Consider the following 22,557-nt stretch of genomic DNA (forward strand, 5'->3'; position numbering starts at 1 on the left):
TATACGTACCTACATGCCTTCAGCTTCCATCCAAGACACATCACATGATCCATTGTCTACAGCCAAGCCCTAAGATACAACCGAATTTGCTCCAACCCCTCAGACAGAGACAAACACCTACAAGATCTTTATCAAGCATTCTTAAAACTACAATACCCACCTGGGGAAGTGAGGAAACAGATTGACAGAGCAAGACGGGTACCCAGAAATCACCTACTACAGGACAGGCCCAACAAGGACAATAACAGAACACCACTGGCCATCACATACAGCCCCCAGCTAAAACCTCTCCAGCGCATTATCCACAATCTACAACCTATCCTGGAAAATGATCCCTCACTCTCACAGACCTTGGGAGGCAGGCCAGTCCTCGCTTACAGACAATCCCCCAACCTGAAGCAAATACTCACCAGCAACTACACACCACACCACAGAAACACCAACCCAGGAACCAATCCCTGTAGCAAACCTCGTTGCCTACTCTGTCCCCATATCTACTCTGGCGACACCATCAGAGGACCCAACCACATCAGCCAAACCATCAAGGGCTCATTCACCTGCACATCTACTAATGTTATATATGCCATCATGTGCCAGCAATGCCCCTCTGCCATGTACATTGGCCAAACCGGACAGTCCCTCCGCAAAAGAATAAATGGACACAAATTGGACATCAGGAATGGTAACATACAAAAGCCAGTAAGTGAACACTTCAATCTCCCTGGTCATTCTATTGCAGATTTAAAAGTCACTATCATTGAACAAAAAAACTTCAGAAACAGACTTCAAAGAGAAACAGCAGAACTAAAATTCATTTGCAAATTTAACACCATTAATCTGGGTTTGAATAGGGACTGGGAGTGGCTGGCTCATTACAGAAGCAGCTTTTCCTCTCCTGGAATTGACACCTCCTCATCTATTATTGGGAGTGGACTACATCCACCCTGATTGAATTGGCCCTGTCAACACTGGTTCTCCACTTGTGAAGTAACTCCCTGCTCTCCATGTGTCAGTATATAATGCCTGCATCTGTAACTTTCACTCTATGCATCTGAAGAAGTGAGGTTTTGACCCACGAAAGCTTATGCCCAAATAAATCTTAGTCTTTAAGATGCCACCAGACTCCTTGTTGTTTTTGTAGATACAGACTAACACGGCTACCCCCTGATACTTACTACACCCCCAAATTGTAGTAATGAAGCAAATGGGGACTTAAAGGATTTACCCATAGAAAATTGTACCTCTGATCCTCCCATGGGAATTTCGCAGTGTTGGTAAGTGGTGTCCCAGCTCGGTGGAGAATATAAAATGTATCAGGGAATATTGCATGATATTCCCTAGGCTATGCCATGATCAATGATAGTGGGAAACACAGTCATCCAGACATGTGTTTTGTCATGGAGGGCCCCAAAATATAACCCTCTGGTCTCCTAGTGTGTATGAACCTCCTTTGGGTTAGGGGGTCCCACAATTAGGGTGTGATGTTACCGTGTGTAATGATAATGGAACCTCCATTGAGGAAAATCCCTGAGTGTGCAGTTATGTATATATCATGTTGGGCATAACGTCTTCCCTGAGATGCTGGGTATATGATAATTTAACCACTTTGCAGAATGTAACCCTACAGGTGACATGGATGCCAAGCTGGGAAAATCTGAATTTGAGTTGGCTGCAGCCTGGAGCCAGAAATACTCCCCAAAAGGTGAAAAGATGACAGCCATTCTGGGAGCAGGTGCATTGTGGGAGCAGGGAACACAACGTTGGGTGAACAGAACCTGGGGGACAGTTGGGTAACTAAGGAATTGATAAGTCAAAATGTGAAACTTCAACAACAAATTAATGAACTACTGGCACAGCAGCTGTCTGCAATCATGATGGGTGGAAAAGGGCATCAGAGGTGAACCTGCGGCTAACTCAATGGACAGGAAACTCATAACATGGGTGGGGGGTGGCTTCAGAAGGCGAACGTGGGAGGAGGTGTGTATGGGAATACAAAGTGCTCAACTAGCCATGTTAATGAATGTTATGGGCGGCTTTAAATAGTGAAGCTAGCCCATATTAATCCATATTTGCAAAAATATATCCATTTGCATGGAAAATAACATCCCTGACCTGTGGGGCTAGCACCTTGTAATAGTTACCATGGTACCTTGGAATGGGATGGCAACTAAGGTGATCCTCATGAGCCTAATTGGAAAAATGAGAAAGGGAGGAGTTTGCTGGGAATCATTGGGAGATATATGGTAAGAGCGGAATGGGGTAAATTGGTCAATCATTAAGTTGAGCAATTTTTTGTCCAGGGAAAATATTTGAATATGTCCCTCCCCCATGGCCATGGAAGAGCATGATTAGTGGCATTTTGCAAAGGAGGGTGGTTGGATGTAATGTATATGGGGTAAATACATAGGGGGCACAATTACACCAGCACATGACCAAGTTACACACCTCTATATGCTGCCATCAGGACTATGTTGCATGAATGGATGTGTGGAACTGATTATTGTGAGTGACCGAACCAGCACATACTACCAGATTCTATCCCAAGTGGTCGAGCTAGTTTGGACAATCCTCCATTTTTCTGTGAATATCCAGTGGACTTATGATATGGATAAAAGCTGCAGGAACAGCTCGATGTAACTGCCTACAATTGGACACATTTAAAACATATTCTCCAGAATGGTGTTAAAAGAATCTCAGTCCTGTTGAAGGAGGAGAATCAGTGCTTTTGGTGGTGGCCTGGATGTTGGATCATATGACAGTGGTCAGGGTTCTCAATGTTAAGGTGGGTCATTGTGGCTGTTGGCCTATTATTGAGTATACTAATCCTACAATGTATAGTGTGATGGTTCAGGGGGGCAGAGATACATAAAGCACAACCACTAATTGTAACATATAAGTAATGTAATAGGCCTTCCACCAAAGTGTAACAGATAACCCAGACCCAATCTTTTTGGGTCCATCACTATAGGGAATCTGAGCCACTAATTGGGATATATGTGTAGTATGCCCATCTGAGAGAAGGTGAAGGGCACTATACTGCACAGGGGGCAGTGGGGCAAATGGAGCACCAACACATTACATCTTGATATCTTGCGCTACCAGGAAATGTGTTGTTGAGATGTTTTGTGTAGATTATGAGATAAAAGATGTTTTTAACTCACTGGGAATTGCTTGTTGCCACAGATGGTCTTTGTAATAATGACTGGGTTAAAACTCCCTTTAGCTTATCAATCATGTAAAATGAGATACTATAAAGGAAGTTCCATAAGTAAACAAGTAAATTGGGATACTGGAAACAGAACACATAGTGGGATCAGTGGTGGGAAAGTAGTTTTTCCTTCCCCACACAGCCATTTCTTTGTCCCTGTAGCCTTTGTCCCTGTAGTGATCCGGCCTAGTGGTGGAAGCAAGAGTTCAGCATTCCAGTTAAGAGTTGTCTCCAGGATAAGCAAAGTCCAGGGAATCAGCTGAGGGTCAGTACTGGAGGGACAGAAGCTAAATGACTGAGCTGGGGGTTAAACTGGTTTCATAAGCCAGAGGTGGAGCTAGGGACAGCACTGGAGAGACAGAAACCAAATGCCAGGTTTTTTCTTCCCCACAAATGAACAAAGCAGGAGCTGGGGCTGGAAGCCCACTGAAGCAGGGACTAGGACAAGGGTGGGCACAGCAACAGGCATGGTATTCATTGAGCAGCCACTGATCTGCTGTTGAGCAGGCTTATGAGCAGGATTGCTAAACCAGCTGCCAGTCAGGGGCTATGGCCACTCTGTGAGTTCGCAGGCAGTCCAGCTGGGCTCACTGGTTGCCTAGCAGCACAGGTATTCAGGGAACAACTGTTACGAGATGGTCTGGTCCCTGACAATCCCACTCCCTATCAAAGGAAAGAATTTTGGGGAGTTAAGTTGGAAGAGACCAAGCTGATATTGCATCACCAGTTTCAGAGTGTCTGAAGTGTGCTTTTCTTTCTGCATTGTGGTGTGTTAATCTTTGATATCCAAGTTCAAGTCCTTGCTCTAATGACCGTTTAATTATTTATACAAAGAGGAACAGCTAGAAGAGGTGAGATTGTGAAAGACCCACACAAGAATATCCTTGCAGCCAGGGCATTCACAGACAGTGCAAATGATTGCCATTTGACTCCCTGCTACACATCTAACAGAAGGGGGACTAGAACCTGGGTCTCCCACAACTCAGGGGAATCCTGTACTTGATAGGCTAAAGATTATCACAGTGCGCCCCCTTCTCTGGGCTGTTTTTCCTACTTTTCTGTATCTTTAATAAAAGGTTAAAAGGATTGTTAATGGTGTGTTTGCCATGGCACTGAACAGGCTAGGTCTCTGTGTACCAAAGCCCAAACCTCGTTGGACACTGTTTAATGTTGGACAGTGACCAGGTTATGTTAACATCTTTGGCTCACGTGTTCCATCTAAATTAACACAAGACCAACAAGCCAGATGTTGCCTTTTTTACTCACATGGAGCAGTATTTTACTCCATGAGTAGACCCATTGTGCAAGTTGTGAGGAGGGCTTTAAATTAGGTTTGCCAGGGGATGGAGACCTAAGCCCTGAGGTAAGTGGGATACCGGGAGGAAACACAGAGCGCATCTGAGAGGACCGGGTTAATTGGCACTCCCAAGCTGACCCCTTATATGACCCTGGACTCAGTAGGCTGGGTCGAGCAGCCTGTCCAAGCTGTCACCCTCATAGGTCCTTGGACTCAGTAGGCTGAGTCGAACAGCACCTCCAAGTTGTCAACCTCATATGCCATGTGCACTGCACCAAAATAGAGCATGCCTGAGCAGGCTGGGTTGAACAGCACTTTCAAGCTGCCACCCTCATGTGCCCCTGACTCAGCAGACTGGGTCAAACAGTATTTCCAAGCTGCCAACCTCATATGGCCCAGGTTCAGCACATGCCTTTCCCCACATTCACGTTACAATTGTTCTGGTAGTAACCCACTTGATGAGCAAACTACACAGAAATTTTGGGCACTGTAGGGATCTTTTAGCTTAGGTACAAGAAGCGTTGCTGCAGAGCGAATGGGAGAGAGAGAGAGAGAGAGAAGCAACCAGCTTAATTATGAAAGTTATTTATTGCCAGGTCATAACCATAGGGGAGCCAAACAAACAAAACAGTTATAATATTAAATCTAAGTTAAATTTGATTATAAAAGTCAGGTTTACAAAACTATAACTGATCACACAAGTCACGGTCAGAAGGCTATAACTAGAGAGAGAGAAAGAGAGAGAGAGAGAGCTGGTTTCTCATCACTCCATGAAGCTTGAATCGATCGGGGGTCCTAGGTGGTGGTGGTAGCTGAGGGTCCAGAGTGCTGGAGACAGACAGAGCCCCCAGCATGATCAGTCAGAAGATGAAGTCCCAATGGAACTGATGCAGATTTTGGATCCAGGCATCAGAACACTTACTTGAGCATGGGTAGGGGTTTTTGTAGCAAAACAACAATGGGTCAAGGGAGAACACTAGATTTGTTTATGTGTAAACAAGGGAGAATACCAAAGTTGCTTTGTTCAGGCTTAGGTCATTCCAGGCATTGGGCGGTGTTCCTTGGAGGGAGCTCACAATGCAATTAGGGAGCTTCACTATTTTGGATACTGAAGGGTTAAAATCCATGAGCATTTTATATAACAACCTAGTATATGGATTGGGCCAGCTCTTTTTCAGACCCAAAGTCCAGAGCTTGGTTAAGAGACCAGAGGCCTAGCTAATAGTGATTAGCTAAGAGAAAAGCAAAATAAACCAGATAACATTGCCTTTGCTAAGATATGCTTGGTCAGTAGAAATGTCAGATGTTAAAGCAATAACTGAATAATTATGTTTCATCCAATGTTTCAAATTAAACAAAGGATCCCTGTTCCTATTGTGTTTCTCCTGAAGGGAAAACAGTCTTCCCACAGATCCAACCTTGAGTTTATGAAAAATTGGCACGTCAGTATAAAAATATCGCATCCTTCCATCTCCCTTTCACAGGGACCAATGCCCTGCCTTAAGACATAAAGAAGACAATCTGTATTATCATATCCTTTCACTGTTTCTCTGATTTAACCCCTAGGAATGTACCTGTTGGACAATCAAAGGAGTTGCTCCATTCCTATGTACCCCAAATCAAAATTCAACATATATATATTTTATACTAATAACATTTTATCAAAGTATTAATTAAATGTTAACTTGCTAAATAAGACCATGGGTGGAGACATTATGTAACCTTTTAACCATTGGCTAATGTGCTATCTTGTCTTGCTGCAAAACCTATTCCGGGGTGTGGAACTGCCTACCCTGTCACTTTCCCCCACCCATGGAAAATCTATATATTCTATTGTAATCAATTGATTGACAGTGTCTCTGAGCCTAATAAGCCAGGTGACGCTCCACCAGTGCTGTGTGTAATAAACTCCTATGCTTGACCTCTACACGGTGTGGATTTATGTCCTTCAGTTTGGGGGCTTGTCTGGGATACAAGTTTGTGAACTGGCTGAGGATCTGAGACTGAAATCCAAAAGAGGTGAGTATGTTTACTTTACCACCTCATTAGGCCAGGGATAGAAATCTCTCATCCCCTTTCAGACACATCTTGTTTCCTTTTTTAATTTGTGTGAAGGACCTTAGACACGTGTAGTCCAAGCAGAGGGGTTGAATAAGGGTACCACTTGGGAGGGAAGACTTGTGCAAGAGGGTCATGTACTGTTTAAACAACTAAGGGGCGTGTTACGGAGGACTTGGATAAATCACCAGCAAGCAGACTGGTGGTCCATTTCCTCATTGCACGTAACATTGCAAGTCCTAGGGGAGTGCCCCCTCCAGGCATGTGACGTACATGCTTTCGAATAGCACAAAGTCTCCAACCAATAAGGCCGGCAAGTGTGTGTAACTTAAGACCGCGCGGTAAAAAAAAAAAGGGGAGGAGACGTCCTTATAAAACTCAAGGCTGTGGAGATTTGAGACCATAGCATAAAAAAAGGGGGGAAAGTAACTCCTCATAAAAGGCTAACAGGCATTTAGGGGGGGAAGACGTAATTTCCCCTCAAGGTCAGCAACCAGGGTGACTAAAAACCCATGGCATCAAAAGGAGAGGCAATAATCAGTCCTGAAGAGTACTTGGAATATAAACATGTCAAAACTCGGCAGGCAGCAGCTAAAAAAGCAAACTACTCTGCAGCCGGACCGGAGGCAGATCTGGTTACTTGGTGGAATCATCAGAAAAGTGACAAAACAAAGAAAGCAGTAATAGTTATATTGAATATTCTTAACATAAAAAAAAAGAAATTGTAACTTTAAGATTTGAAAACCAGACTCTGAGAGATAAGAGCCTATGCTCTAAAATATGTAACTGTCTGAAAATTGGAAAAGATCCCAGAGAAAAAGAATCAGCATGCCTGGGACACACCTCCAGATTGGGAGGGGGAGAGCACACTTCTGGCATTTGCCAGCCAACTGCTCCACCGATTAACTATCTGTGGAAAAACTCAGCAGCACAAAGCAAAGGGGAGGAATCAGAACCCACTCCATACATTTCTTCGCATGACAGGCCAAATTTAAGCACCCACAGAGATAATAAAGGAGCACCACAAGAATTAATTGCCCTGGGGAGCAAGTACAGCGTATGGCTCCAATCAAAACACAGCTAAGGAGGTTCAGAAATGTTAATGCGGACGGTGAACCAGTAAGGGGACTCAGGAGAGAAACAACTGAAATTTACCGTCCCTTCACCCTCCCAGGAAAAACAGACACTACTGTCTGATTTACCCAAACTCAAACGTGATAACAAGAATACTGAGTTCTGTGACAAGCTGGATGGCCTGACTGAAATACACGGCCTCCATAGGAAGGACGTTCACATCCTGGTCAAGTGCAAGTGCCCCAGGGATGTGTGGGAGAACCTAAATAATAAATGGAAAACAGGGCGCTGGGCTGAAAATCGTAACCCCAACCCAGCGGGAGGGGATCAGGCTAAAAAACCAGCAAGAATCCCAAACCCAAATGCAGGCACTGTAACAAAATTCAGGAATGCACTATCTGTTGTTCTAGGAGCCCATTGCTTTTTGTAAGTCTTTCTTCTGACGCAGATTTTCTTCAACCAGAGGCTGCGGGGAGAGGGGTATTTTGTGAGTCAGACAGGCTGGGTACTGGTCCCTGGTTCCCCAAGAACACAGAGCTGCGAGGTAACACTTAACAGAGAAATCTTCAGTGAGCTTAAACACAAAAAGGAATCTTACAAGAAGTGGAAACTTGGACAGATGATTAGGGAGGCATATAAAAATATTGTTCGAGCATGCAGGGGTGTAATCAGGAAGGCCAAAGCACAGTTGGAGTTGCAGCTAGCAGGGGATGTGAAGGGTAACAAGGAGGGTTTCTACAGGTATGTTAGCAACAAGAAGAAGGTCAGGGAAAGTGTGGGACCCTTACTGAATGGGGGAGGCAACCTAGTGAGAGATGATGTGGAAAAAGCTGAAGTACTCAATGCTTTTTTTGCCTCAGTCTTCACAGACAAAGTTATCTCTCAGACTGCTGAACTGGGCAGAACAGTATGGGGAGGAGATGAGCAGCACTCAGTGGTGAAAGAACAGGTTAAAGGCTATTTAGAAAAGCTGGACATGCACAAGTCCATGGGGTTGGATGCAATGCATCGGAGGATGCTGAGGGAGTTGGCTGATGTGATTGTACGCCATTGGCCATTATCCTTGAAAACTTGTGGCGATCGGGGGAGGTCCTGGATGATTAGAAAAAGGCAAATACAGTGCAGTGCCCATTTTTAAAAAAGGGAAGAAGGAGAATCCGAGGAACTACAGAATGGTCAGCCTCATCTCTATCCATGGAAAAATCATGGAACAGGTCCTCAAGGAATCCATTTTGAAGCACTTGGAGGAGAGGAAGCTGATCATGAACACTCAACATGGATTCACCAAGGGCAAGACATGCCTGAGCAACCTGATTGCCTTCTATGATGAGATAACTGGCTCTGTGGACATGGGGAAAGTGGTGGACATGATATACATTGATTTTAGCAAAGCTTTTGATACAATCTCTGACAGTATTCTTGCCAGCAAGTTAGAGAAGTATGGGCTGGATGAATGGTGGATAGAAAGCTGGCTAGATCGTCAGGCTCAACCGGTAGTGATCAATGTCTCGATGTCTAGTTGGCAGCCGGTATCAACCAGAGTGCCCCAAGGGTCAGTCCTGGTGCCAGTTTTGGTCAATATCTTCATTAATGATCTGGATGATGGGGTGGATTGCACCCTTAGCAAGTTTTCAGATGACACTAAGGGAGAGGTAGATACGCTGGAGGGTAGGGATAGGGTCCAGAGTGACCTAGACAAATTGGAGGATTGGGCCAAAAGAAAGTTGATGAGGTTCAACAAGCACAAATGCGGAGTCCTGCACTTAGGATAGAACAATCCTTTGCACTGCTAGAGGCTGGGGATGGACTGGCTAAGCGGCAGTTCTGCAGAAAAGGACCTGGGGATTACAGTGGATGAGAAGCCGGATATGAGTCCACAGTGTGCCCTTGTTGCCAAGAAGGCTAACGGCATATTGGGCTGCATTAGTAGGAGCATTGCCAGCAGATTGAAGGAAGTGTTTATTCCCCTCTATTAGGCACTGGTGAGGCCACATCTGGAGTATTGCATCCAGTTTTGGGCCCCCACTACAGAAAGGGTGTGGACAAATTAGAGAGAGTCCAGCAGAGGGCAATGAAAATGATTAGGGGGCTGGGACACATGACTTAGGAGGAGAGGCTGAGATAACTGGGCTGATTTCGTTTGCAGAAGAGAAGGGTGAGGGGAGATTTGATAGCAGCCTTCAGCTCCCTGAATGGGGGTTCCAAACAGGATGGATCTCGGCCGTTCTCAGTGGTGACAGATAACAGAACAAGGAGCAATGGTCTCAAGTTGCAGTGGGGTAGGTCTAGGTTGGATATTAGGAAAAACTATTTCATTAGGAGGATGGTGAAGCACTGGAATGGGTTACCTAAGGAGGTGGTGGAATCTCCATCCTTAGAGGTTTTTAAGGTCCGGCTTGACAAAGCCCTGGCTGGGATGGTTTAGTTGGGGTTAGTCCTATTTTGAGCAGGGGGGTTGACTAGATGACCTCCTCAGTTCTCTTCCAGCGCTAGTCTTCTATGATTCTAAATCAATGGGACTAGTCATAGAGTAAGGTACTGTCCCATGTGAGTGAGGAAGGAAGAATTGGGTCTTTAAATTGCTAGTGGTTGGAGTGCTTTGTAAAGGCCAGAGTGTGTTTTCTTCACTTATACTGGAAAATGGTTACTGTCACTCATCACTCCATTGAATTCAAGGGGATTATTCGTGTGTGTAACAATTCACTAATGTGACCAAGGGGGTAAGCTGGCCTCAGAACCCAGAACTGGTCACTAGCATCCTAGGTGGCAGATTTTAACCAGTGTGACATGATCTTGAAACACAATCTGCATCCCATTCCCTGAGCTGTGGAGCATTTAACTGTTCTCATGGTTCTGCTAATAGCACGTGGAACAAGCTAACCCATGGTGTAATTCCACTGCCTAGAGTGGAGTTACTCTGGTATCAAATCTGGCCCCCTGATTTTTACATAGAACTAGCTGGATTCCCCTCACTGCCATTTGGAGTTAATAGCTGTTTTGTCTCTCCGGAGGAAGCATTGCCTTGGCCTCAATGACATTTCCACCACTTGTTTCTCTGGGACCCAGTGCAGGGGGGGGGGGGGGGTTGGTTATGTTGGATATTAGGAAAAACTTTTTCACTAGGAGGGTGGTGAAGCACTGGAATGGGTTACCTAGGGAGGTGGTGGAATCTCCTTCCTTAGAGGTTTTTAAGGTCAGGCTTGACAAAGCCCTGGCTGGGATGATTTAGTTGGGAATTGGTCCTGCTTTGAGCAGGGGGTTGGACTAGATGACCTCCTGAGGTCCCTTCAAACCCTGATATTCTATGATTCTATGATTCTATCCCTTTCCTAATGCTTCCTAACATTCTGTTAAACGTTTGGCTTTCACAATATCCACTGGCAATGAGTTCCACAAACTGCCTGTGCCTTGCATGAAGAAGTACTGATGTGGTTTTTTTAAATCTATTCCTATATCGAATAGAGGGGAATGATCACATCCCATAATCAGCTGGCAATGCCTCTACTTATACAGCCCAAAATGCCATTAGCCTTCTTGGCAACAAGGGCACACTGTTGACTCATATCCAGCTTCTCATCCACTGTAACCCCTAGGTCCTTTTCTGCAGAACTGCTTCCTAGCCATTCGGTCCCTAGTCTGTAACAGTGAATGGGATTCTTCCGTCCTAAGTGCAGGACTCTGCACTTGTCCTTGTTGAACCTCATCAGGTTTCTTTTGGCCCAATCCTCTAATTTGTCTAGGTCCCTCTGTATCCTATCCCTATCCTCCAGCATATCTACCACTCTTCCCTGTTTAGTGTCATCTGCAAACTTGCTGAGAGTGCAGTCCATGCCATCCTCCAGATCATTAATGAAGATATTGAACAAAACCGGCCCCAGGACCGACCCTTGGGGCACTCCGCTTGAAACTGGCTGCCAACTAGACATGGAGCCATTGATCACTACCCGTTGAGCCCCACGATCTAGCCAGCATTCTATCCACCTTATAGTCCATTCATCCAGCACATACTTTTCTAACTTGCCGGCAAGAATACTGTGGGAGACTGTATCAAAAGCATTGCTAAAGTCAAGGAATAACACGTCCACTGCTTTCCCCTCATCCACAGACCCAGTTATCTCCTCATAGAAGGCAATTAGGTTAGTCAGGCATGACTTTCCCTTGGTGAATCCATACTGACTGTTCCTGATCACTTTCCTCTCCTCTAAATGCTTCAGAATTGATTCCTTGAGGACCTGCTCCATGATTTTTCCAGGGACTGAGGTGAGGCTGACTGGCCTGTACTTCCCCAGATCCTCTTTCTTCCCTTTTTTAAAGATGGGCACTACATTAGCCTTTTTCCAGTCATCTGGGACCTCCCCCGATTGCCATGAGTTTTCAAAGATGATGGCCAATGGCTCTGCAATCACATCCGCCAACTCCTTTAGCACCCTCGGATGCAGTGCATCCGGCCCCATGGACTTGTGCTCGTCCAGTTTTTCTAAATAGTCCCGAACAACTTCTTTCTCCACAGAGGGCTGGTCACCTCCTCCCCATACTGTGCTGCCCAGTGCAGCAGTCTGGGAGCTGACCTTGTTCGTGAAGAGAAAGGCAAAATAAGCATTGAGTACATTAGCTTTTTCCACATCCTCTGTGTCGTGGAAAAAGTCACCCAAGCATCATTTTGATCAGAGACTCAAGCCTGAGGCCCGTTTATTGCAATACATACCAACGCATTGGGGGTAGCAGTTAGAAACCACTCCCCCGATTGGAGTACACTTTGCCTTTTTAAAGCCGAAAGCCTCAAACATATTACACGTTATACGTCATTTATGAGAATATGAGAGTTAGGGTCTTTCCGTTTTTCCCGGCACCCCTTTTGCAATCTTCCCCGAATAGGGTGCAAATTGAGGAGAGGGGTTCTTGGTGGTTTCCATTACTGACAATACCTTACTTCATTTGGGGTGCCTATTATGCAACTGTTCCAGTCAGGGTGCAGTTACAGAAAGGGAGTTCATGCACTTGGGGGAAGGGGGGTTTAGGGCATCCAAATGGGGAGATATGATTAGTCAGTTTAATAGCTACAGCCTTACTTATTGCTTCACACAAGCAGTTTTTATATTTCGCCAGCCACACAGGTGGTTATTATATTTCATTAGGCATAGACACATATGCTATTATTATGGTTGCTGCTGGGGCTTTCCATCTTTCCCCTCCTTGGTCCCCCTCCCTTCTCTGGTCATAATCCTTGACCAATTCTGGCAGAGAATGTGACAATTAGCCTGGTTCAGGCTTGCGGCCTGCAGGGTGGGCCTATGTCAATTTAAGGCTTAAACTAATAGGGCTGGCTAGATTTTTTCCCCACAATCTCCCTCCTCTGATGCTGTGTAGGCATCACCAAGATTCGTTTTTGCTGGACTCGGCTGATGATCGTGAACTGGCCAGTTTGGGAGTGCCAAGATTGGTGCCGTCCTGTTTAAGGGTGTTGATGCTAGGGGTACTGACACTAAGTGGGCCTACAACCTCCGCCCGATCCCCCATTGCATACCGCACCTCCCTGAAACCAGCTTTGTTTTTCTCGGGCTGGGTGATGGGGAAGAGCAGGGCCTGAGGAAGTGGCGGGGGGTCTTTAGACAGAAAACAAAGGACATTAGTTTAGTGCAAAGCATAGTAGCGCAGTAGCACTAACTATAAATTGGTTAGGCATACCAGGTGGTTTATTCTTTTAAATGTTTTAGTGAATTACTTAATTTTACATGCATTCTTTTTACAGACCTGGCAGGATTTGGTATGCGGGAGCCCACATCCTTCCGACCGGCCTGTATGCTTGGAAGGAGCACTGCGATTGTTTACACTTTTGTGTGTGCCTTTATGGCCACAGATTAGATGGTACTTCCGAGGTGTCTGCAAGGGCAGTGGGCCAGGCCTGGTGTTTGAGATTACTTTGAATGGTTATCAACTGGTTATTTAGGAAATTTTTGAACTTTTGGACATGCCAAGATCCACTGCAATGCCTTTGCAGCACCGGTGATATTTAATACCATTTTTGCTAGCAACCTTTGGGTATTGAACTAGGGGCGGAAATGACATGCAATTTACCAACTCCAGCCTGAACCTGAGTTAACTCTGCTTTGGTAATAAGATTACAACATGGTACAGGCTAAATTAGAGGCTACTAATTGGCTAAGATTTAGGGGGGGAAATTACTTTCCCTTCCCCACCCTAAGTTCATTAAGGAGGAGAGGCTGTAGCTATTAAACTGACTAATCATATCTCCCCATTTGGATGCCCTAAACCCGCCTTCCCCCAAGTACATGAACTCCCTTTCTGTAAACTGCACCCTGACTGGAACAGTTGCATAATAAGCACCCCAAATGAAGTAAGGTATTGACAGTAACGGAAACCACCAAGAACCCCTCTCCTCAATTTGCACCCTATTCGGGGAAGATTGCAAAAGGGGTGCCGGGAAAAACGGAAAGACCCTAACTCTCATATTCTCATAAATGACGTATAATGTGTAATATGCTTTTGGCTTTAAAAAGGCAAAGTGTACTTCAATCGGGGGAGTGGTTTCTAACTGCTACCCCCAACGCGTTGGTATGTATTGCAATAAACGGGCCTCAGGCTTGAGTCTCTGATCAAAATGATGCGTGGGTGACTTTTTCCACGACAATTTGGGGGCTCGTCTGGGATCACTCGACATCCCACCGGACCGGAGGACTGCGGACCGCTTCCACACCAACCCCAGGCGCCAGGTAAGAGATGGTTGTCTCTATTTGGGCTTCAGTGGGGAGCTGCCTGTAGGCTCTGGGTTTAGGTGAGGACGCGCTGTGATCTGAACCTTTGTTGTTAGACTCATTTGCCTGATGCCTGTTCGTCTTGTGTCAGTAAATGTTCGTCTTGTAACTTGTCTGTCTTGTAAGAGTGAATGTCTGTTGGTATTGTAATAGGTAGAGTAACTAACAGTAGTGTGTTTTGTATTGAATGGGTTTTGTTTGTCTGCTAAGTGCTATGCGACTTCGGGCACTGGTCCCCCTGAAGGGCGAAGGTTGGTCACTGTAGACCCCGGGGGGGGGGGGAGGGCCCAGAGTGACCGGAAGGGTTGGTGAGAAGACCCACCGGCATTAGGCCGGTGGCGGTGAGTGCGGTAATGTTGTCCCGGATTAGGTTTGTTGTGTGAGTGTGGGTCGTGAGGTGGCCCACCCTTGTTTCTCTCCTGGTGCCTTAGGCCCCTCCTCGCTCGGAAGGCGAGGAGCCCCGGGAAACCGCCCATGAACTCCTAGGCAGTAAGGTAACCTATCCCGTTCTCTTGAAGGTGGGCTGGGGCTCTCTGCTGAGGGAGGGGTGTGCGGGGATCGTGCCTTTCCTAGCCCTTCTGGTCTGGTTGGCCCACGGCCGAGTTCCTCCCCTGATTTTCCACTTGGAGCGGCTCCGCTTGGTGAAGGGGCTCCCTCCCCTTGCTCGGAGAGAAGGGGAGTCCCTGGAAATTGATCACAGTACCGGAGGCAATAGGGTTTCCTATCCCATTCTCTTGCAGGCGGGCCGGTGCCCTTTGCCGAAAGGGGGATGTGCAAGGACCGCCCTTATAAGACCCTCCCCATTGGTATATATGAACTGAGGCCCTAAATGAGAGAGCCTGGGAATTGGCCTCACCTAAATGAGGAGGCCTGGGAAATTGGCCTCACCTAAATGAGGAGGCCTGGGCTTGCAGCATAAGGAAATTAGCCTTGCCGATGAGGAGGCCTGGGAAATTGGTCTTGCCTAAATGAGGAGACCTGGGCTTGGAAGAGACCTTGCCGGAAAAGGAGGTCTGGGCTAATAGCGCCAGTTGCATGTTATATGTAACCTGTCTAATGTGTTTCTCGTTTATTGTAATATAGCAGTTAAAGAAAGGAGGCAGGTTGTACCCAACTCATCATTTATAAAAATTTGGAATAAGAATACTAAAAATAACCCTAGCCTGCAATTCACCCCAGACGGAACTGGGCAGGGAGCTGCTGTCCAGCCCCCACAGGCCCCAAGGGCAAGAAATATTAAGCGCCTTAAGTATCAAAAGCCCTTACATGTATCCCTGAGACAGTGCCAGAACCTGCAAAACCCCGCAATGGCCGCCCATTGCGGGGGAGAGAGAAAAGGCCAAACCAATGTCCCCACCGTCCACCTCCCCAGGGACCCAGTAATGGCTCATGTCACTATTGTAAACAAATGGGCCATTGAAAAAGGAAATGTCCCTACGTCTACTTAATGACTTTTCGGGGGGGAAAAACTTCGTTGTATAAATTAAATTGTACAATCTGCTGTACCCCAAATGGTGTGTATCTAAATGTACCTGATCCCGCTTACAATAAGGTCCTGGCAGTTTTGCAAAAGGACACTCTAGAGGGGGAGACCAACCCCAGCCCTTCCTCGTTGCAATAGGAACTGCTGGCTAAGCCCCCCCCCTCACCTTATTGTGGGCTAATCGTGCCAACCTGGTTGGGCTCATTGGGTCTGCCCGGCCGGCTGAAATCCACCCAGACCCAGCAAAACCCCTTCCCAAAGTGCCGTAGTACCCTCTCTCAAAATAGACCAAGGAAGAAATTAATCACCTCCTTAATTTAGCTAAAAGTTTAAATAAATAAAAGGGGGGTTAGCAAAAAAAAAAGTATGCCTGTGCCCATGGGAAAAAAGTGAACCAGCAAGAAAAAGGGATCGGGCCCAGACAAGCAGGCAACCGCAGTTTAAGGAAGTTAAAAGAAAGAAAGTAAAAAGTTAACTCTGTAGTTACTAAAGAAAATTAAACAGTGAGACTGTGTACGAGGGTTAAAAGAAGGTGTTATGAAATAAAAATTCTTGGTTTCTTTGCAGCCATTCCTTTGGGAGTGTCTGTAAAAAAAAAAGGTAAGGGTTCTTGGACAGGGTGCTACAACAGTTTAGACAAAGGTGTTTCTTGGTTTGCCGGAGCTGTTGTGGAGTTTTGTTTAGGAATTCTGTGCCACAATTTGGCATACCTGAACAGATTATGACAAGTTATGTGCAGCTTGACCAATATGGCCAAATGCCTTTTTAAAGACCACTCCCAATCAAAAGACCGAACTCAGCCCTCATAAATTTCTAACAGGATCGCCCAATGTAACTATCAGCAGTGCCCTGCTGACCCTAGCTCAAATGGACATTTATATAATAAATAACACAATGCTTAATTGTTGCTAGGCACTAATGAAATGTGTTAGGTTTTTATATACAGCAGCCCTGCCACTCGCTGAAACCAAAAGACTGGGTCTACACGGAGGTCCATCAGCAAGAAAACACCCTGGCCCCATACTAAAAGACCCTTATTGAGTCCTGTTAATTATCAGCACCGCTGTGAAGTGCTGAGAATTGACTACTTGCCTATGCTTCTCACTGTAATGACTCTCCGACTGATGATCGGACTATCTTTCCTTTTGGCGTTGTTGCTCCTTCTGGATTACAGAAGTGAAGGACAAGGTAAAAAGCTGGTAACCTCTCCTTTGTCCGCTGACAAACCCACTGAGCCTTTGGCTCTTGCTAAGAAAACAACCTCTCCACCAGAGGACATAATAAAGCCTCCAACCAAGCAAGGTGATTGTGCTAGAAACCCTTCACTTGCTGCCTCATTCCCGGACAGCTAAGTGAACTAAGACTACGAAATCTCAAAGAATAGCTTGCGGAAGCTAGCCAAAACTACCTGAAGATGAAACTTTTGCGGCCTGCAGGGTGGGCCTATTATATTTCATTAGGCATAGACACATACGCTATTACTATGGTTGCTGCTGGGGCTTTCCATCTTTCCCCTCCTTGGTCCCCCTCCCTCCTCTGGTCATAATCCTTGCAAGGGGAGGGAGCCTACACTTTCCAAAAACTTCCTGGATTGTCTGTGCACTGCTGTATTGCTCTCCCAGCAAATATCAGGGTGATTAAAGTCTCCCATGAGAACCAGGGCCTGTGATCTAGTAACTTCTGCTAGTTGCCGGAAGAAAGCCTCGTCCACCTCATCCCCCTGGTCTGGTGTTCTATAGCAGACTCCCACCACAACATCACCCTTGTTGCTCACACTTCTAAACTTAATCCAGAGACTCTCAGGTTTTTCTGCAGTTTCATACTGGAGCTCTGAGCAGTCATACTCCTCTCTTATATACAATGCAACTCCCCCACCTTTTCTGCCCTGCCTGTCCTTCCTGAACAGTTTATATCCATCCATGACAGTACTCCACTCATGTGAATTATCCCACCAAGTCTCAGTTATTGCAATCACATAGACAATATCATAAAGCTACTATATAATTCCATGGTGCACCCACACTTTGAATACTGTGTGCAATTCTGGTCATCCCAGCTCAAAACAGATATACGGAAAAAAATTGGAGAAGGGCAACAAAATGATTAGGGGTATAGAACAGCTTCCGTATGAGTAGAAATTCAAAAGACTGGGACTGTTCAGCTTGGAAAAGGGACGACTAAGGGGGGATATGATTGAGGTCTATAAAATCATGACTGCTGTGGAGAAAGTAAATAAGGAAGAACCAGGCATCACGCAATGAAATTTATAGGAATAGATTTAAAAAAAAACACATCAGTACTTCTTCATGCAAGGCACAGTCAGTTTGTGGAACTCATTGCCAGTGGATATTGTGAAAGCCAAAAGTATAATTGGGATTAAAAAAGAATAATATGAATTCATGGAGGATAGGTCCATCAATGGCTATTAGCCAGGATGGTCAGAGATGCAACATCATGCTCTGGGTATCCCTAGACTCCGATTGTTAATAACTGGGAGTGCATAACCGGGGATAGATCACTTGATAAATTGCCCTATTCTGTTCACTCCCTCTTAAGCATCTGGCACCACGTACTGTAGGAAGACAGGATATTGGCAGTGCTTAATTTGCAATGAAAGAGGTGCCGGGGCTCAAGCAATTAGGTACTGAAGCTCAAGCCTTTTTTTTTTTTTACCTATCATATCTGACACAATAGGTGCCAACTCTGTGAGTGTTCCAGAAAAAATATGGTGGGTGCTTCCCCCCTTCCCTCCAGCACCTCCCATGCACCAGTGATCATCTGTTGATCAGCATGCAGGAGGCGCAGGAACAGAGCGGGGAGGAGCAAGGGCAAGGTGTGCTCAGGGGAGGGGGCAGAACAGGGCGGGATGAGGTGGGGTGTGGCAGAGCATGACAGGAAGAGGCAGGGAAGGCATGGGGCCTTGGGGGAAGGGGAGGAGTGGGGGTGGGGCCTGGGGCAGAGAGGGGGAGAGCACCCCCGACACAATAGAAAGTTGGTGCCTCTGTCTGACACATCAAGACCAGAGGTGCTGGGGCTGTGAACTCTCAAGCCTAGAGGTGCCAGGAATCAGCCCTGGCAAGCCCCAACACAAATTAAGCACTTGATACTGGACTAGATGGACCATTTTTCTGACCCAGTATGGCTGTTTTTATGTTCAGTGTAGACACTACCTACGAGAACAAGAGGGGTTCTCCCGTCAGTATAGGTAATCCACCTCCCCTATATAAGAGGCCTCCCAGCCGAGCAGCGGCCCTAGCAGTGAGCAGCGGCCCCCAGGAGCCGGCCAACAGGGCTGCTAACAGGGGAGTTTAAGTGGGAGTTTACAGGGGGAGGTGGAAGGGGAGGCAGGAGGGCGCGGTGGTCGGTGTGCTCTGTTTCCCCAGAGGCAGCAGGCAGAGACCATAGCAGCTATGAGCCAAGCAGCAGGGGACACAATGCAGATGAAAGCATGTAGCAGCTGCGGTATGTATATGGTCCTAGCAGGTGCACCTGATCAGAGGTATGTCTGTATGAAATGCCGCCTAATTGCCCTGTTAGAGGAAAAGGTTCGGGGGTTGGAGATGCAGGTAGAAACCCTGGTGGAGTTTAGAAGGGGGTTTGAGCAGCTAATGGAGCAAAGGCAAGGGGTGGCTGAAGGGGAATGCTCAGGGGTGCAGATGGAAGCGGGGGCTATGGTCTGTGAGGGGGGAATGTCGGGGGGAGAACAAGAGCAGTGGAAGCATGTGACCGTGAGAAGCAGGGCAAGGAAAAGGAGAGCTAGTGAGGGGGAAATAGAACTCAGGAACAGGTTTGGGTGTTTGGCTAACGAGGAGGGGACGCAGCAGGTGGTAACTGATGGTGGGAGGCAGAGGAAGAAAAGAAGGGCAGCTAGTCCAATAGACAGAGGGGAGGAGTTGATGGAAGCAGCATCAATACTCGGCCCCGGGAGGATACAGGATGGCAATAGGGGGACTATAAGGGAAAATAGAGACAGACAGGAGTTACGGCCGCAGGGAACAGGGGATAGATTGGTAGATTGCGCTGCCCCCAGGCAAAGGCAGGTTTATGTGATTGGGGACTCCTTACTGAGGAGGTTAGACAGGTCTGTGACCAGGGCGGACCCGGAAAACAGAAGGGTGTGCTGTCTGCCGGGCGCTAAGATATGGGATGTGGACCTGCGGTTGAAAAGGATCCTAAAAGGAGCAGGTAAGAACCCCTTGATCGTCCTTCACGTAGGAACGAATGACACGGCTAGGTTCTCGCTAGAGAGAATCAAGGGGGATTATGCCAGGCTGGGGAAGACGCTTAAGGAAGTCGAGGCTCAGATTATCTTCAGTGGGATTCTGCCTATTCCTAGAGATTGACAGCAAAGGGCAGACAGAATTGTGAGGATAAATAGCTGGCTAAGGGAGTGGTGCTATAAGGAGGGCTTTGGGATGTATGGCCACTGGGAGGCTTTCGGGGACAGACAGCTGTTCTCGCGGGATGGACTTCACCTGAGTAGGGAAGGAAATAGACTTCTGGGAGGGAGGCTGGCTCATCTCATCAAAAGGGCTTTAAACTAGGAACTTGGGGGAGATGGTTGGGAGATGTCCAGTTAATCTCCACGCCAGATTCCAACACTGAAAAAGAGGGTGAAGAGATAAGCACAGATATAGGTAGGGGTAGGGAATTGGACATGAGGGGGCGGATGGACACTACGGGGTCCGTTCCAAAGTGCATAACTAATGGGAGAAAGGATAAACAGCATACGGTAAGATGTTTATACACAAATGCAAGAAGCCTAGGTAACAAAATGGAGGAATTGGAGCTCCTGGTCCAAGAAATGAAACCTGATATTGTAGGAATAACCGAAACATGGTGGAATGGTAGTCATGACTGGAGTACAGGAATGGAAGGGTATGTGCTGTTTAGGAATGACCGGAAAAAAGGTAAAGGTGGGGGTGTGGCATTGTATGTCAATAATGAGCTAAAATGTAAAGAAATAATAAGTGATGGAATGGATAAGACGGAGTCTGTCTGGGCAATAATTGCACTGGGTAAAAGAACTACTAGAGCCTCCCCTGAGATACTGCTTGGGGTGTGCTATAGACCACCGGGATCTAGCCTGGATGCGGACAGAGAACTATTTAATGTTTTTAAGGAAGTAAAAACTAATAAGAGCTGTGTGATCATGGGGGACTTTAACTTCCCAGACATAGATTGGGGAACAAATGCTAGTAACAATAATAGTGCTCAGATGTTCCTAGACGTGCTAGCAGATGAATTCCTTCATCAAGTAGTAGCTGAACCGACGAGGGGGGATGCCATTTTAGATTTGGTGCTGGTGAGTAGTGAGGACCTCGTTGAGGAAATGGTTGTAGGGGACAACCTTGGCTCGAGTGACCATGAGCTAATTCGGTTTAAACTAAATGGAAGGATTAACAGAAATAAAACTGTGACTAAGGTTTACGATTTCAAAAAGGCCAACTTTAATAAATTAAGGCAACTACTTAGGGAAGTGGATTGGGCTAGCATACTTAGAGAGCTAAAGGCAGATGAGGCCTGGGATTATTTCAAGCTGAAGTTGCACGAGCTGTCCGAGGCCTGTATCCCAAGAAAGGGGAAACGGTTAGTGGGCAGGAGAATTAGACTTAGCTGGATGAGTGGGCATCTCAAAGGGGCGATTAAGAAAAAACAGAAAGCGTACAAAGAATGGAAGAGGGGAGGGATCAGCAAGGAAACCTACCTTATTGAGGTCAGAGCATGTAGGGATGCGGTGAGAAAGGCCAAAAGCCGTGTAGAGTTGGACCTCGCGAGGCGAATTAAATCCAATAGTAAGAGGTTTTATAGCCATATAAATAGGAAGAAAACAAAGAAAGAGGAAGTGGGGCCGCTGAAGCATGCAGATGGAGTGGAGATTAAGGATAATCTAGGCATGGCACAATATCTAAATGATTATTTTGCGTCAGTCTTTAATAAGGCTAATGAGGGGCTTAGGAATAGAGGGAGCGGGACAGAGGGGAATAAAGGAGGGGCGATTGACATTACAGTATCAGAGGTGGAAGCCAAACTCGACCAGCTAAATGGGACTAAATCGGGCGGACCGGATGATCTTCATCCTAGAATATTGAAGGAGCTGGCACGAGAAATTGCAAGCCCTTTGGCGATAATTTTTAATAAATCTGTAAACTCGGGGGTGGTACCAATGGACTGGAAAATAGCTAATGTGGTTCCTATTTTCAAGAAGGGGAAAAAAAGTGACCCGGGTAACTACAGGCCTGTTAGTTTAACTTCTGTAGTATGCAAGGTCTTGGAAAAAATTTTGAAGGAAAAAGTAGTTAAGGACCTTGAGGTGAATGCCAATTGGGACAAATTACAACATGGGTTTACGAAAGGAAGATCGTGCCAAACCAACTTGATCTCCTTCTTTGAGAAAGTAACAGACCTTCTAGATAAAGGAAATGCGGTGGATCTAATTTACCTAGATTTTAGTAAAGCGTTTGATACTGTGCCGCACGTGGAATTATTGGTTAAATTAGAAAAGATGGGGATCGATATGAAAATCCAGAGGTGGATAAAGAACTGGTTAAAGGGGAGACTGCAGCGGGTAGTACTGAAAGGTGAACTGTCGGGTTGGAGGGAGGTCACCAGTGAGGTTCCTCAAGGTTCGGTTTTGGGTCCGATTTTATTTAATCTATTCGTT

Source organism: Emys orbicularis, chromosome 12 (assembly GCF_028017835.1).
Source record: "Emys orbicularis isolate rEmyOrb1 chromosome 12, rEmyOrb1.hap1, whole genome shotgun sequence".
NCBI lineage: Eukaryota > Metazoa > Chordata > Testudines > Emydidae > Emys > Emys orbicularis.